Source organism: Hevea brasiliensis, chromosome 3, assembly GCF_030052815.1.
Source record: "Hevea brasiliensis isolate MT/VB/25A 57/8 chromosome 3, ASM3005281v1, whole genome shotgun sequence".
Classification (NCBI taxonomy): domain Eukaryota; kingdom Viridiplantae; phylum Streptophyta; class Magnoliopsida; order Malpighiales; family Euphorbiaceae; genus Hevea; species Hevea brasiliensis.
In genome coordinates, this window is record NC_079495.1 from 117,369,879 (window position 1) to 117,385,953 (window position 16,075).

General features: G+C 35.5%; 1 pseudogene; it reads right to left on the bottom strand.

Annotated features, from left to right (window-relative positions):
- Positions 1–12,289: 12,289 nt before the first annotated feature.
- LOC131178476 (uncharacterized) lies at positions 12,290–15,135 on the bottom strand (annotated as a pseudogene).
- Positions 15,136–16,075: the final 940 nt, after the last annotated feature.

Consider the following 16,075-nt stretch of genomic DNA (forward strand, 5'->3'; position numbering starts at 1 on the left):
GAGCAGAAAACTTCTCATTCTTTTTCTCTCTATTTTCTCCCCCTGTTGCATAAGCTATTCCCCCAGTTGGAAAATTAGTTGTAGGGTAAACTGAAAGGATTGGTGCTGAAGGATGAAATTCTGCATTCGGAGCAGCCTGGTGATAGGAGACAGGTAATTCACTGCTTGGGAATGTTAGTCAGGGATGGGAGTTTGGAAGGTGAAAGAAGTTGAGGCTCGATCATGAAGCTGTTGGGCATGAGAATCAATTGTTGTTGTAAGTGGGGAAATTACTAGTAAATTTGGTTCCGGCGTCGACCTGGTGGTTTCTTTGCTTTGGGACATTTCTCTGATCATTTTCATTAGCTCTGGGATCTATTCCTTTAATTCTAAAACTTGCCCCTGGAAGTTCTGTACTTGTTCTTGCTCTTCCATTATCCTCTTCGTTCGGGATCTTGTTAAGTAAAATCTTCTTGGTACAAGTGGTTGCTAAATCGGATTTGCTTTGTTGGGAGCAATATTGGTTTTCTGTGAAAAAAAATTGTATTATCAGTTTTATTTCTTAAAGTAATTTTATCGTAACTAACGTCCTGACTGATTAAAGGACACTGCGATAAGTAATTGCCAAAATAGTATCTGCCAAGGGTGAATCATGTCAATCTTTATAATGGCATCATTCGATAGTCCAACCGTGAATGACGGGGCATAAGCGTGGCTATGATACTTGTTCATATGGCGCATACATCTTTTCGCATAGCTTTAACGAGGATAAATCCCACGGGAGTTACATTATTCATTCATAAATTTTATCAGCTGACTGACTCGAAGATGCCATTTTAAAGTTTTTCTTACCCTCTACAGACACCAATTTATAATACCTGCAGAGAAAATAAGTCAGCAAAATAGATTCAGGTAATTTTGAATTATACTGCTAGTGTGATAATATCTATACACCTATCAAAGTAGGAAGGTGTTTAGACTATCCTGACAGTATGATTCAAAATTATCCTCATATTATTAAAGAAAACGTCTAAATATATAAACAGAGTAAGGTGAAAGCAAGTACGTCCCTTTTGCCCTAAAATAGGGGAGCCGTAACACCGGGTAGGTACTATCTAATTGGATGGTTCTACCCTTAAGGATGGTTTACTATAGGTTTCGACTAATGTGACAATTTAGCTCGAGGTCTAATTTTCTAAAGCCACAGGTCCCCAAATTGTCCCTACTGTAAATAGTAGAGCCTCATTTCATCATTATGATACTAATGGAAAAAATCCACAGTTATCATAATAAGTGAAACTGTAACACCCCTATTTGTATAGCCTGGTATATTTCACTATTCCGGTGACCGGTGTCGGTCCGGAAAATTAAGGGGATTAGAACCATACTTAAGACAACTAAATAAGCCATAAACACAAATAATTAGTAATTGCCAATTAGTTAAGTATAAATAAGAAAAATAGAACATAAGAAGTTAAACGAGCTGAGAGTCACAAATGAGGGTGACTCCTCGGGAATGATCACAAGTCGTTTTAAACTCAAATTTCGAACAGTAAAAAGTGACGCTGCGGTCCTTAGGACCCTTATGAACACAGTGGAAAAGAGAAAATCACGAAAAAGAAAGGAAGGAGTTTTGAAGAGGGAGAAATTCAAAAAAAAAAAAGGTTAGTAAGCAAACTTGATGATTTTAGTTTGATTTCTACATTTTTAACTTATTGAACTTGTAAATAAATTTTACATAAAAGAAAAATTTGTTGAGGGACCACGAGTGAAATTCGGCCAGCATGTGTATAGGGGTATATTTGCATGGTTTGATAGATTTAAATACATATGTGAGCTTGTTTGAGATGAAGAAACATGTATGTATGCATGGAATCAATCAAATGCAACAATTTAGTATAGTTAGGGTTTTGGGACTTAGGGTTTATGGACAAAAAATGTGAGGAATGAGTAAATGATGTATTTGACCTATTGTGAAGTGAAAAATGGTCAATAATGACCAAAGGAAATGTGTGGGAATTGTTAGAATGGAAGCCAAATTCGTAGGGCAATTGGTCATGCTGCTGGCAGCATGACCAAGCCAACTTTGAAGGACCAAAACTCAAATTTTACAAGTCCAATTGATATGCCACCAATTGGGGATGAAAATAGACATAAAATGACACAATTTTCATTAAGGAACCATGCCCAAAAACTGACCAAAACTTGGTGAACCAATTGACCAAAGTGAAATGAGAGCAGGCTGCCACTGCACCAAACTGACCAAATGAACAGTTGGTCATAATTCGAGCTAAACAGGTCAAATTGACCTGAAATTTTTCCAGCAATTAGATGAGATATAGACCTAAAACTTTCATGAAGAACATCACCCCAAATTATGCCATTAACCTAGTCAAATTATTGAGCAAAGTTGAGTTATTGAACCTGCAACTCTGCAGAATTGCCATTGAGTAGTAAAGTTCCAATGGCTATAACTCTTTCTAGAAAACTCCGATTTAGGCGATTCTTGAACCGATAGAAACCTAAGACATAGTAGAACATTTCATATGAAGAAAGTTAGACCAAATTATGAACTTAACTTGATCAAATTACTGAACAAAGTTGGATCAAAATCGCTGAACTGAATACTAGATGAATAAATGAGCACGTGAACAGTAATTGTATTTTGGCCATAACTTGAGCTACAAAACTCCGATTGAGGTGATCCAAAAATGAGAATACACTTAAGACAATAAAGAACATTTTCTATGAAGGAAGTTTTGTCAAATTCCAACAGTAGATCGACCAATGGAACAGTGCAACTCGGAGCACCAAAACCGAAAATTGGCAATTTTGCCTAAAAGACCTAAGCTTTGAGAAAATGACCAAAACTAACAAATTTAATAACCAAAATGTGGTATGTGGGTGAAGTTGGAGTTCCCATACCTATTAAGCCTTAGAAAGTCAACTATTTGACTTGAATAGTGTTGTGAATAGTAACTCGAAACATAAAATTTCAAGAACGTCGAGTTTAGCATGTTAGAGCTACGTAAAAGTGAAACTAAATTTATTTTGGATTTATGTTAAGTTATAGTACTGAAACATTGTAAAATTGTGTGTTTCAGTTGAAAAAAATACCGGGAAAAAACCCGAGGAACCGAGTCAAGGCCAAGAGGCAACTTGCTTGAGGTTTGTGCACAACTAACTCTTTTGTTATTTTTCAATTCCAAATTGATTTGAAATAAATTTATTGTATGATTTATGATTTTTGTTGTGTTCAGAATTTTAACTTATTGAATGAAATTGTATAATTTAAGTATAAATTTTCTTATGCATTTAAGGATTTATTGCATTATTTTGAGGATTGTAAATTTTAAGTTTGATGTGTTGCCAACCTTGAGCATGAATTTATGATGATTAAATATGTTGATTTGTAAATGCTTTGTAAATAGAAATTGTTTTGAATATGATTTGAAACCACAGTTGACATGACAAAATATGTTGTGAATTCTCATTAGCTTGTCTAGTGAGATAACTCCTCCACTTGATGGGGCGAGTTTCTTCCTCTCTGGCTTACCAGTTGGGGAATGATGTGAATGAGTACTCATATATACTAGCTAGTCTTTGTTTCTCCCTTTTAGCCTCGGTTATTGGGAGAATGTGAAATGTCGTGGTGTACAACACGGCATCTATGTGAATTTTGGGTCATGGGTTCGACTGTGTGTATTGTTGGCAACGCCCTTTAAATTATGCATGATTTGATAAATTGTGATTGAAATAAATAATTTGTCAATTATTCAAAAATTTTTGCATTGTCTCGGAAATTAAAAGAAATGTAAATAGATAGTTACTATTTGATCAAAATGTTATTCGAATGAATAATTTGCATGAATGAAAATGTTGATTTCTGAAGGTCATGGATTTTGAAGAATTTGAAAATTTTAAAATTCTATTTGTTATGAATTGTCAAGCATAAATTGTATTAAGTTTTAAATTATTAGTTTGTGCACCACTGAGTCCTAGTACTCAGCGATAGCTTCTATTGCTGTCGCAGATACAGAGACTAGAGGAGCAGCAGACTGAGCTGCTGAGGTGTGAGGAGCTATCAGCTTAAAGTCTTCGGGTATAATTTATACCCTATCTAGAAATATTTCTTTTGATGTATATATTGCACATAAATGTATGGACATGTAAAAATGGGTCTTGAGCAGTTTGTATAAAATTTGTATAAAGTTGTAATATATATTGTAGTTTGAAATTCTCTTAATGTAAATTTTGTAATGTTGTATCTAAATTGTTTTATTTCTAATGAAATATGAATGGAACTATTTTATTTAATTTGAATGAAATGTATTGTTAGTATTTTGAGGATTATTGAATTTTGAACTTGAGAAATGGATTGAGTTTGATTGTGAAATTGAAGCAGTTATTGAGAAAAATTTTTAGAAGTGCTTTTTACAGGTATTTGAAGAACTGTTTTCTCAAAATACAGAGGGAACTCTGTCAAAATTTTTATAAAATTTGCGTAAAAATAAAATGGGCCAAAAATATTAACTAGTTTTAATTTTAACTAAATGTTTTAAATACCTATTAGAAAATGCTCACCACTTGTCAAAAGTAAGAAAATTGTTTTAAAATCCCTTGTAGGGTACTTAATGAGTTATCGGTAGGTGAAGTTCGGTAGTTCATTAGGTATTCTACGGGATCATGTTATGCCTTACAGAGGGGTAAGGTGTGACAGAAACAAGTTCCAATCTTAGCAGAAGTCTTCACGGATACTAACAGGGTAAAACCCACGGGTACCGCTACATGACTCCCTCCTACTTCCTAAAGGGTAAGAGAGCCTGGGTATAGGGCTAAAGTATGTAAGGACATTGTGTAAGTGATCTGTGTGTGAAATGACATATTTACCTCTTCCTTATTCAAGGGAATTTAGACGAGGATTACTACAATAAATCAAATAATCAAAATAAACAAAACGATTAGAAAGAATAGTAATAATCAAAATATTAAAAATTTTAATTTTATAAGTTAACCCCCATAATTATCGATTTATAAGAGCACAGAATTAAATTTGCTTTTTGGACTTCTAAACCAGGGTTATTTTGTGGATACGTCTCCAGCAGAATCGCCAAGCTGTAGCAAGGGTTTTGCGGTCGCCGGACGATTCTCACCGAAGTGGAAAAAGTGAGGAGTTGCTACTTTAATTTTAAGGGAAATTAAAGGAAACCATTACTGAAAATATTAAAAAAAAAAACCACTTCCAAAACAGAGATTCTAGGTTTGGAGTCCGTTCACGGGTGGGGAAGGTGTTAGACACCCCACCTCGTCTCTTAACGAGGGTCGGAAAATTTAACGATGTGCACTTTATAACTTAAGATGTCAGTCCTTGTTATTGATAAAAGGAGCATTTAATATCTCACCATTTTGGGTTTCCCAAGAACACAGGTATATGGGAAGACCCTACAGTGAATTGGTGTTATGTTTATTTGATTTGTTAAATATTTTATCTAATCTCTCTCACTTCGAATTAGAACTCTAATTCTAAAGAGGTGTTATTTAGTCCCTAAAGATTTATAATAAATGAGGAGGACTCTCGGCTCACATGCTATGTACCTCAGTATTTAGATAACTGAGGGCGTATGTTAGCAATATTAGAATTTTGATTGAAAATGATTCAGGAAAGGACTCTCTCTCGATCTCTTAAAACATTCTTATTAGAATTTTAGCTTAAAGAATTCGGGTAAGGACTCTCTCCCAATCTCTTAAAATATTCTTATCAAAATTTTAGCTTAGAGAATTCGAGTAAGAACTCTCTCCCAATCTCTTAAGATATTTTTATTAGAATTTTAGCTGAGAGAATTCAGGTAAGGACTCTCTCTCGATCTCTTAAAATGTTTTTATTAGAGTTTCAGTTGAGAGAATTCGGGTAAGGACTCTCTCACAATCTCTTAAAATGTTTTTATTAGAGTTTTTGCGAAGAGAATTCGGGTAAGGACTCTCTCCGGATCTCTTAAAATGTTTTTATTAGAGTTTTTGCTAAGAGAATTCGGGTAAAGACTCTCTCCCGATCTCTTAAAATGTTTTTATTAGAGTTTTAGCTAAGAGAATTCGGGTAAGGACTCTCTCCCCATCTCTTAAAATGTTCCTATTAGAGTTTTTGCTAAGATAATTCGGGTAAGGACTCTCTCTCAATCTCTTAAAATGTTTTTATTAGAGTTTTTACTAAGAGAATTCGAGTAAGGACTCTCTCCGATCTCTTTTGGTTAGGAACTCAAGAAATGACTCTCTCCCGGTCTTTCTGATATAGCATCAGACACTTTATAAAAGGTTTAAATTATAGAAATCCCTAGAAAGTACTCTCTTTGGAACTCCCTATTTTGAAAAGTGAATTTAAAAGTCGCGAATATTGATTCAAACTCTACGTCAATATTCCGTGTAATTTCTCGATCTCTACACTATCCAAACTCCTTTATCTCCACCCCTATGGCTTATTGTCCAAACTTTTCTATTTCGGGTTTCGCGTCTTATGATCTGAGTTTATCTTGATTCTTCGATCTTAAAGCATATCGTCTGGGCTTGACTCGTTTCTCTTTCTTTTTTATCTTGTGATTTATTTGTCCGAGCTAATCTCAGTTTCTGACCTCACAACTCATCTGAACCTTCTACATCGATCTGGAATACATCTATTTTCCTAATTATTTTCCTCATTTATTTGGGTTGAAAATTTCTAAGGCATCACCTTCATCCATGCTCCTTATGGTTGTTACAGAGCGTTAACGGCCCAAGCTTTTGGCCATATGAAATAAATAAAGAACTGAAAAAAATTATAATCATAAGACTTGCAAATGATAGGAGGCCAAAGATAATATGCGACACAAACCGAACTTGATATGCCCCTATTCTAGGAACTCAATGTGACAAGGCACCTTAAAATACTCACGTCATGAATACAAACTAGTGACGTTTAATAATGGGTGGGTTAAACGTTTACCTGTAGAGTGCTAAAACAATGGATGAGTCGATACCGATACCCTGCAGACTCTGGAACTGTTATAGCTGAGAAAAGGGAGTGACTTGGACCTATCGAAGGAAATGACAACGGGGCTTTAATAGTGAACTGTGATCGAGCTTCCAAGATGGTGCGTGGTTACTAAGAGTATAAATCACAGGACTTGTAATTTCAATGAAAAGATCCTTTAGAAAACTTTTTTCTAAAGTCTTTGGGAATTTCAACAGTTTCAGAATGAAGGGCAATAAGATTATATCAAAAAATGCAGAGGTTTCCTTACCATCATCTCCCTCTTTCCTTCCGCCTTCCTTCCCCTTTTCTACAGTACTGCATGCAGGTATTTATAAGAAATGGGTACTCAAAATGAAGGGTTAAGATTCCAGTAAGAGGAAATAGGGGGCTCGGATTTAAAAGGACACAATCCGACTCCTTAAAATTAAAGAGAATCAAGATTGAGGGTCAGGATTTGGTTCAGAATCTCTATCCTTTCATTCCTTAATCCAACGATCAGGAATTCTGCCTTACAGGATGGATCTGAGGTCTGGGAGCAAAAGGCGCCGAATCAGTTATTCACTTTTGATTTGAAGGTCTCAAATCTATCCTTACAAGCATGATCAACGGTGCAAATTGAGGTGTGCCGGGCTACTTTAATCATTTGAGATTCGATGGCGAGGAGTTAATCTTACAAATTTGAAGGTTATGATTGAAAGTGATTCTCCAAGCCCTCCGATCTCTATAGGTTATTTCCCAGTTTAGCCGATCTCTTTAGTAAACCTGAGACCTCTCGCTCCAATCTTTACATCTAATCCCGTTTCTTCTCGATCTTAATTTTCGATCCCCTTCTCATCCCCTAAAGTAATTAATTCTTCAATTACCGATGAACCGCTTCGAGTTTTGCACACAGGCCTTATATATATGCAAGAGAATTTCATCCTTCACATACTCACAATCTCCCTTCTCCAGTGAATTTCCAATGTTTTACTTTCCCGTTCTTGACTTTTTCGGCAAGAATTCTTCTCACGACAACCACCTTGATCTTTTTCTAAATGTTTTCTTTGTCCATCTCCTGAAAATGGACAATTCCGGTGATCAGAGATTTATGAGGGCATCGTCTGATGATGGTGAGAGAACTGGACTAATTGACCCATCAAGGTCGAAACTAACTACTGTGCTGATCTCGGATCGACTTACCGGTATGGCTTGCAGACCGATCTCTGACAAGAGGACCGCTAATTTCAATCTTGATATCAGTGACTGCCTCTTGAAGTTCATTTGGCTCCCAACCATATTGGGGGTCCTGATCATAACTCGATTTTGGTCGATGACATCGACGAAGACACCGAGCTTCCCGTAGTCTTTGCCATAGTTTACGAGAGCTACCCTCCCGATCTCCACGTATCTCTTGAATGGCATCTTAAAATCAGGTGTGGTCCAAACCGTAGGAGCAAGATAGGTAGAATGTAGTGAAGGGAAATTTATAATTGTTGATCTTGAAAGATTGCCCAAGTGATGTAATCTGACCTTTTAGAAATGAAATGAAATTTTATTTATTCAAAATTGATTGTTTATTTTATTTTATTATTGCATTATTTTTCGATCTCTTATAACTGTGTCCGATATGATCTCACAATTCACACTCATCGATCGATCTCTCCTGACCGCTCTTTAAATATCCGATCTCCTTGCCACGTTTTTGGAATTCACTTTTGATGAGTCATCAAAATGGTCCAATCCCGTTAACCGATGCATCTCTTGGGGTTTCGTGAGCATTTAATGCTTGGGCAGGTATAAATAGGGAGTATTGGCCATTTGCCTACTTATGCCATTTTCAGATTCTCTGAGCAACTAAAACGTTCTCTCTTGGTTTCTAAAGTTTTCCGGCACCGATTTACACTCCGGTAAGAGCTTTAATCTTTTTCTGATCAATTTTATCTTTATCTTCGAAAATGAGCGGTACCGACGGTCAGAGAGCTGCAAGTCCTCCTTCTGTACACATTTCGTGGACATCAGACGAAGATGATGTGGCCAGACCAAGTGAGCGACCTGAACCTTCTACAGCCATTATCCCGGTCCATGGTCAAGCGACTAAGTCAAAACAAGCATTGACTTTAAGGAAAGAGAACTTACCCATGGACGAGTTGCCATCGGTCCTCAGGGAGACCGATCTCCAGTCTATTAGCCAATAGTACAACCTTCCGATTGACTCCTTCGATCTTATCAGATGTCATGGCAATCTTTGAGCTGATCATTTGTTTGAAGAAATCAACCTGATCATGGTGTATGAAGAACAATTAAAAGCCAAGCTTCGATTTTCCCTTGACGAATTCTATAGAGTCATTCTGAAGTTCCATCATGTCTGTGTAGCCCAGGTACATCCGAACTCCTAGTGAACTCTGGTGGCCTTTAGAGATTTATGCCGAGCTAAAAAACTCGAGCCCACGGTGAAGGTTTTTGCTGAATTGCATAGGCTCGCTCAGCGAAAAGATGATGAATATTAGTTTTTCCAAGCCAATCCGAAATGCAGGCTCTTCACCGATGTCCCTTCCTCGTTGAAGAACTAGAAAGATCAATTTTTCATACTGAGGAGCAAGGACCCAAATGGCTTTGAGGGCATTCCACGTAGTTGGCAGTATTTAGTTCCTAAAGTACCAAAGAAGATCGCCCTAAATAAAGACGAGAACGCCATGGTGAAGGAGTTGAAGGATCAGGGAACCGCTCATAGGTATTCATGTTTGGATGTGGTAATAACCGAACTGAAATGGTGGATGATGCAAGTGATCACCAATGAGGACTATGAGCTGCAATTCTCTGACCTCGGCCCTAGGATCGGTATAATCTAGATTCTTAGTCTCTTAACTTTGGTGATCTTACTAACTTGTTCGCTGTGCAGGTATGGTGGGAGGCGAGAGTGCAAAGGAAAGAGGGAGCTCGCCCAGAAAGTGCGGGAGATGAAAATTGCTGTTGCTGCTCAGACACTGAGGCGGGACTTGGTAGAAGTATCGAGCTCTCTGTTCCGACCTCTAAAGCAGCCAACCTCAGGGGTAGAGATCATTCCTTCTCCACCTCGATAAGCCGAACCTCCAACTCCGTCGGTCTCTTCAAGTGCAGAAGGGGGGCCTTCCAGACCAGTCGTTAGGATGCTCTCCCGAGGTGCTTAGGTTCTTATTCATTCTCTGGAAAGGAATCGTTCAGTTCGGGGCAATCTTGATTTAGCCAAGGTCCTGAGTGCTACTATCTATTTTTAAGAAGACCGAAATAGGATGGCCCAGGATAGCATTGATAATCTCCTGACTCAGACGATAAGCTTGGGTTTGGAGACTATTGGAACCAGCACATGATCAAAGAAAAGGCTCATCTCTTAAGACAGGAGATTTTAAAGCCGGTACAGGACGCAGCTACCTCTAAAGCCCAACTCTCAACTGCCCAGGACCACATCGCTAAGATAGAAGATTGGACGAAGTCTTATGAAGAAAGGATAGCTGAACTAGAGCGAGAACTTGAAGACGCTCGGGCTTGCCGATCTGCCAATCTCACTCGATTTACTAAAGAGATCAAAGAGAAAAAAAGAAGAGGCCCTGGCGAGAGAGGCTAGTGCCTATGTGAATGCTCATGGTGATCTTCTAGCTAAGCTCGTGAAGCGCTATCCTGAAGAAGACTTCTCCTGGATGGAGGAACTCATCCTGAGAGCTGAAGATGATAACGAGAAGGAGCCTGAGAGAGAGGAGAGAGGGAATGATGAAACTGAAAATGTACTTGAAGAGCAGGTTAGGGAAGACCCTCCTGCCGAATGACTTGTATATTTTTGACTTTGAAATAAACTTGTTTTTGTGATTAATTCTTGATGAGATCGGGAAAACATCCCCATTAAGTATGAATGCTAATTCCAGAGCTTGAGATCAGTTATGAAACATGACTGCTTAAAGAGATCTAAAAAACATTATTCGCAAGGATGAAATCGGAAAACCTTAGAAACATCAACAATTCGAAATCGAGTCCTAGTCCACATTCATTTCAGGATCACATACTTAGGGATCAGACAAAATGATGACTTGATTAGATACTTGATCATGGAATTTCACACAATTTAGAGTTTTGAACGCCAAGAGATCAGAAAGTAAAAATACAAAGATGGCTCAAAGGTCTGAAGATGAAATTCAAACAGATCGGGTCATTGGAGAGATTGGAAAGTACTTTGGGATTTATGTGATCGAATTTATCATTTATCTTCAGATCATAACTTAGCGTCAGGCAACCGGTAAAGATCGGATAGAACATTAAAATGGGAGATTGGCTATGCATTTAGAGCTTGTCCAAAATATGGTGTCTACAATTATCGCTACCAATTACTGACTAATTATTTTTGTTGGTAATTACTTACTAAACATATTGTCGGTAATATGAAAAATTTAGTTGGTAATTTTGTCACCAAGACATAAGGTCAGAAAGGATTTAGCTACTTTTTGCCTACTAACATTTAGTCGGTAATTACCTACTAAACGTATAGTCGGTAACATGTAGATTTTAGTCGGTAATTTTGTCACCAAACCTTATTATAGGAAGCGAGTTAGCTACTTTTTGCCTACAGATATTTAATTGATAATTACCGACTAAAATTATAATCGGCAATAAGCAAGATGTAGTCGATAATTTTGTTACCAAATTTTACAGTAGAATGAAAGTTAGCTACTATTTACTAACTGAAAGTTAGTCGGTAATTACCTACTAAGATTATAGTCGGTAATATTTAAATATGAGTCGGCTTTTATCTACGAATTATATAGTCGATACTATGCAAAATTTAGTCGGTAAGGAATGGAAATTACCTACTATTTGCTAACTTAAATTTAGTCGGTAATATTTTTAATTATTTAAAATTTATTTACCTACAAAAGGGAAAGTAGCTAAATTTTATAGATCTCTTTTATACATATTAATTACCTATTATTTTTTTTATAATCTTTTTAAATTTTTTTATGATTAATTTGAAAGTTAATAATAATAATAATAATAATAATAATAATAATAATAATAATATTCAACAACAAAAATAATTACTAAATGTATCAAATTAAATATAAAATCTATATCTGTAAATAAAACATACTAAAATTCAATAAGTCAAATATAAAATTTTAAACCCACAATTTTATGTAGATGGAGGTGTTGGTAGACCTCGAACTAGTCTCATCACCTCCTCCATTATAGAGCTTCTCATACGTTCCATATTTGTCTCCATTTGCAACTCCATTTGCAATTTCAATTGATCCATACAATCTGTCATAGCTTGCCTCTCATTCTTAAGCTGTTTCTCCAACTCTTTTATTCGTTGTTGTAAGACAGCATTTTGACTAGAGCTTGATATAGAAGCCCGACTCGAAGATGCTCAAATTGAAGGGTAAAAGGTAGATGATTCAGATCCAAGACCATACACTTTTCGTCTCTTCTCACCGCCTCCGACAACATCCAAGTAAAGTTAGTTCTCATCAATGTTGTCAGGTGTAATTTGTGTTAGCTCCTCCCTCCTAGCTACTATAGCATCTCATGTAATAAAAAAAAAAAATAAAACCAATTATAATTAATTCATCATATAGTACAATAAAAAAATAATTAGGGTGAAATAAATAAAAGTATACTGTACATGTATCTCTTTAGATTTTTTATTCACAAAAGTCTCCTTGTCATGCTTTCGGGTGTGAGTGTAGACAAACAACTCAGTCGGAGTTGGCTTTCGACCCAATTCTTTTCCTTAAGCAAAAGATAAATAGTTTTCATAAACTATTATTGTATGTATATATATAATAAATTATTGAAATTTATTATGAAATTAAAATAAACGAACAGAATTTTCTCTATATTTTGGCATTTTACCTTGTCATAAATTAATAAAATTCTCACAACTCAATCACACAGTAATTATTATGAAATTAAAATAAAAACGGATATAGTTTCCCCTATATTTTAACATCTTACCTTGTTAAAAATCAACAAAAATCCCATAATTCAATCACACAATAATCCACAAAATTTTTCATGACAATTTCATCATATTTCTATCAACAATCATATATGCCTTGTCCTCATAATTAATGTGTGTGTGTGCGTGTGTGTGTGTGTGTGTATGTATATATTTTTTCAACTAAGTTTAAATTGTGATATAATAATAAACTTGTGATCTGTTTTTATGAAAATTACCAATTTATCTGACCATTCAATATATGTTATGGATTCGCCTGTGTAAGTAGATGGTCCAGGAGCATTTACAGCACCACGGTGATTTCTAAAATATAGTTCTGACCCCGAATGACCTCGGGGTCATTCCAATACTGCTCAAAATTTTTCCAAATTTCTTTAGAAATATATGAGGGCTTTTTCCTAGAATTTTTCAAATCTGTCATCATGTCCTTGTAGCATTCGGCTACCTTTAATCTCCATACATCCTTTATCACTGCTTCATTAGAAGAATCTTAAAAATATTTTTTCTGGAAAAAAAAAAGAATATATATTTTTAATGATTAAAGTATATTGAAATATGAAACAACATAAGAGAAAAAATGATGTTACCTTAAATTCTTCCCAATAAAAATCTTTTGTCTCTTGCGAGATAACCTTCCAGTTCTGCACCACTTCTTTCACCCCTTTTGATGTCACATTCAAGCAACCCTCTAAATCCAAATGCAACAGTTTCTGGCATCTTTTTGCAATAATGGCCAATGCTTCATCATCAATGCCTGGTCCTTGCACTTTCAAAACCTCCAATTTAGGGAGTTAAAAGTTTAAATCAAGATTCTTTATCCCCATGCATCGGTTCATCTCCAAATGCCTAATTTCCCTACAGTTTCTTAAAACTTCCTTTATCCCTTCTTCTATAATAGCAGGACAGTAGCTAATCTCAAGCACTTGTAAACTTGGACAACATAACGCAGCCTTTTTGAGACATTCATCACTCAAACTGTTATTCCCACTCAATTTTAGAGATTTCACTCGGCGATTGATCACCAAATCCACCACAAACTCTTCCACCCCCAAGTTTGTTCTCTCCATTCTCACATCTTCCAACAAGGGGCAGTTTCTTACAAGGGCAAAGAAGGTCAAACTCGTGAGCTTAGAACATAAGTCAAGATTTATAAAGATCAATTTTCCAAGGAAGTTGGACAGCTCAATCATGGATTTGTCAGTGAGGAAATTTGCCCCTTGAACATCTAAGTGTTCAAGAAACTGATACCTATACAATAAATAGGAAATTCCAACAAAAGAGAAATTATAGCATTGAGAGATAGTTAGCTTCTTTAATGGAAGACACGCTCCCGCAATAGAACAGAGCAATTCGTCGGAGATAAATGAATTTGAGAGATGAAGCTCACATAAAGTTTTAGCATAAGTAAACAATTCTATAAAAAATGAATCTATAGAAGGGATTCCAACACCATCCAAGGAAATGGAATTCAAGTTAGCACTATTGCTCATAACCAAACTAATACCATTTTGGGTGATAAAATCACAGTCACGAACCGCAACTTCTGATAATAACACACAATTCAACGATAGTGCGTGAAGGGATTTATCAGTAATGAAATGGTTACCGAAAAGGTCGATCTTTCGCAGCTTATTGAGCTTTAATGCCAAATCAACAATCCCTTCATCCGTTACAACCCCTAAGAAAGATTGCAAATCCAAAGACCCATTGGGATTAAAACGAGAATTATACTGGGCAAAACTAATATCAAGATCTTCAAGCAATGGCAAACAAGTTCCAATTACAAATAGATCACTATATTTAAAATGACCTAGCTTTGAGCAATTCAGTTTCCTTAGATTCCTCATTCTCAACCCCAATTCCCTCAAACTAACTAAGGGAAAGTGACTTTGGTTTGAGAAACCAAGGGTTTCGAGGTCCAACCCAGATTTGGAGATTAGATAGAGAAGGGAATTAAGGTCACCCTCGAATTCCCGGATTTTGATTGCTTTCAGATTTGAGAATCTTTCCAGAAGACGGGGAAGCAAAGGAACAACCTAGGAGGAGATTTTACGGTACGGCGGAGCTGATCGGTGATAGAGAGGAACAAAGTGGAGACCAATGAGAGGGATTCAAAGTGACGATGGTGGTCGAGGGAATTGAAAACTAATTCCCAGCATTCCTGTGGTAAATCCACGGATTTCTCAGTCATCTTGTCGTGTGGATTGGGAGGTGGGATGGGGAGGAGGTGGAGAGAGAACAGAATAGATGGAATTCTGAGATAGGAGCAGCCAAGGGCACGTTGATATGTGCCTGTGTGTAGGCTCTACAAGCACATGGCAACGGCTTTGACTCTTTCTTTCTTTATTTATTTGTTTATTTCATTTACTCCCTGGACCTAATTGTTTTGAATTCAAATCAGGAGGAGGCAATTTCCTTTAATTTTTTTATCCAATTTTGGTTTTTATTTCTTAATTAATTTTATTTAACTTTAAATATAATTATAATTACATTTAATTATTTTACTGTTTGAAGTTGAACTTCTCCGATTATATTTAATTATAATTAAAAGTTAGGTGGAATTGATTTAATTTAAAATATAAATAAATAAAAAGTTTTATATTTTAAAAATATTAAAGTAATTTACAAAAAAAAATTTATACACATTATGAATAAGGAATTTAGATCTCTATTTTTTATATTTTTTTAAATTTAAAATTTTAAATTTTACCTTAAACTAAAATACAATATTTCTTAAACTAGCTATTAAAGTTCTTTTAGTCAGAAAATTACCTACTACAACAAAAATAGAAGCTAATTATTTTGATCAATTTATATTTTTTTATGCTAAAATATAATAATATTTATTAAAATAGCTACTAATATTATTTTAGTCGGTAAATTATCTACTACGACCCATCATTGTAGCTAATTATTTTGATTAATTTATATTTTCTTTTGCTAAAATATAATAATATTTATTAAAATAGCTACTAATACATTTTAGTCGGTAAATTACTTACTATGCCTTGCAATAGTAGCTACTTATTTTGATCAATTTATATTTTCTTTTGCTAAAATATAATAATAATTATTACAATAGCTACTAATTTTATATTAGTCGATAAATTACCTACTACGCCTTGTAATAG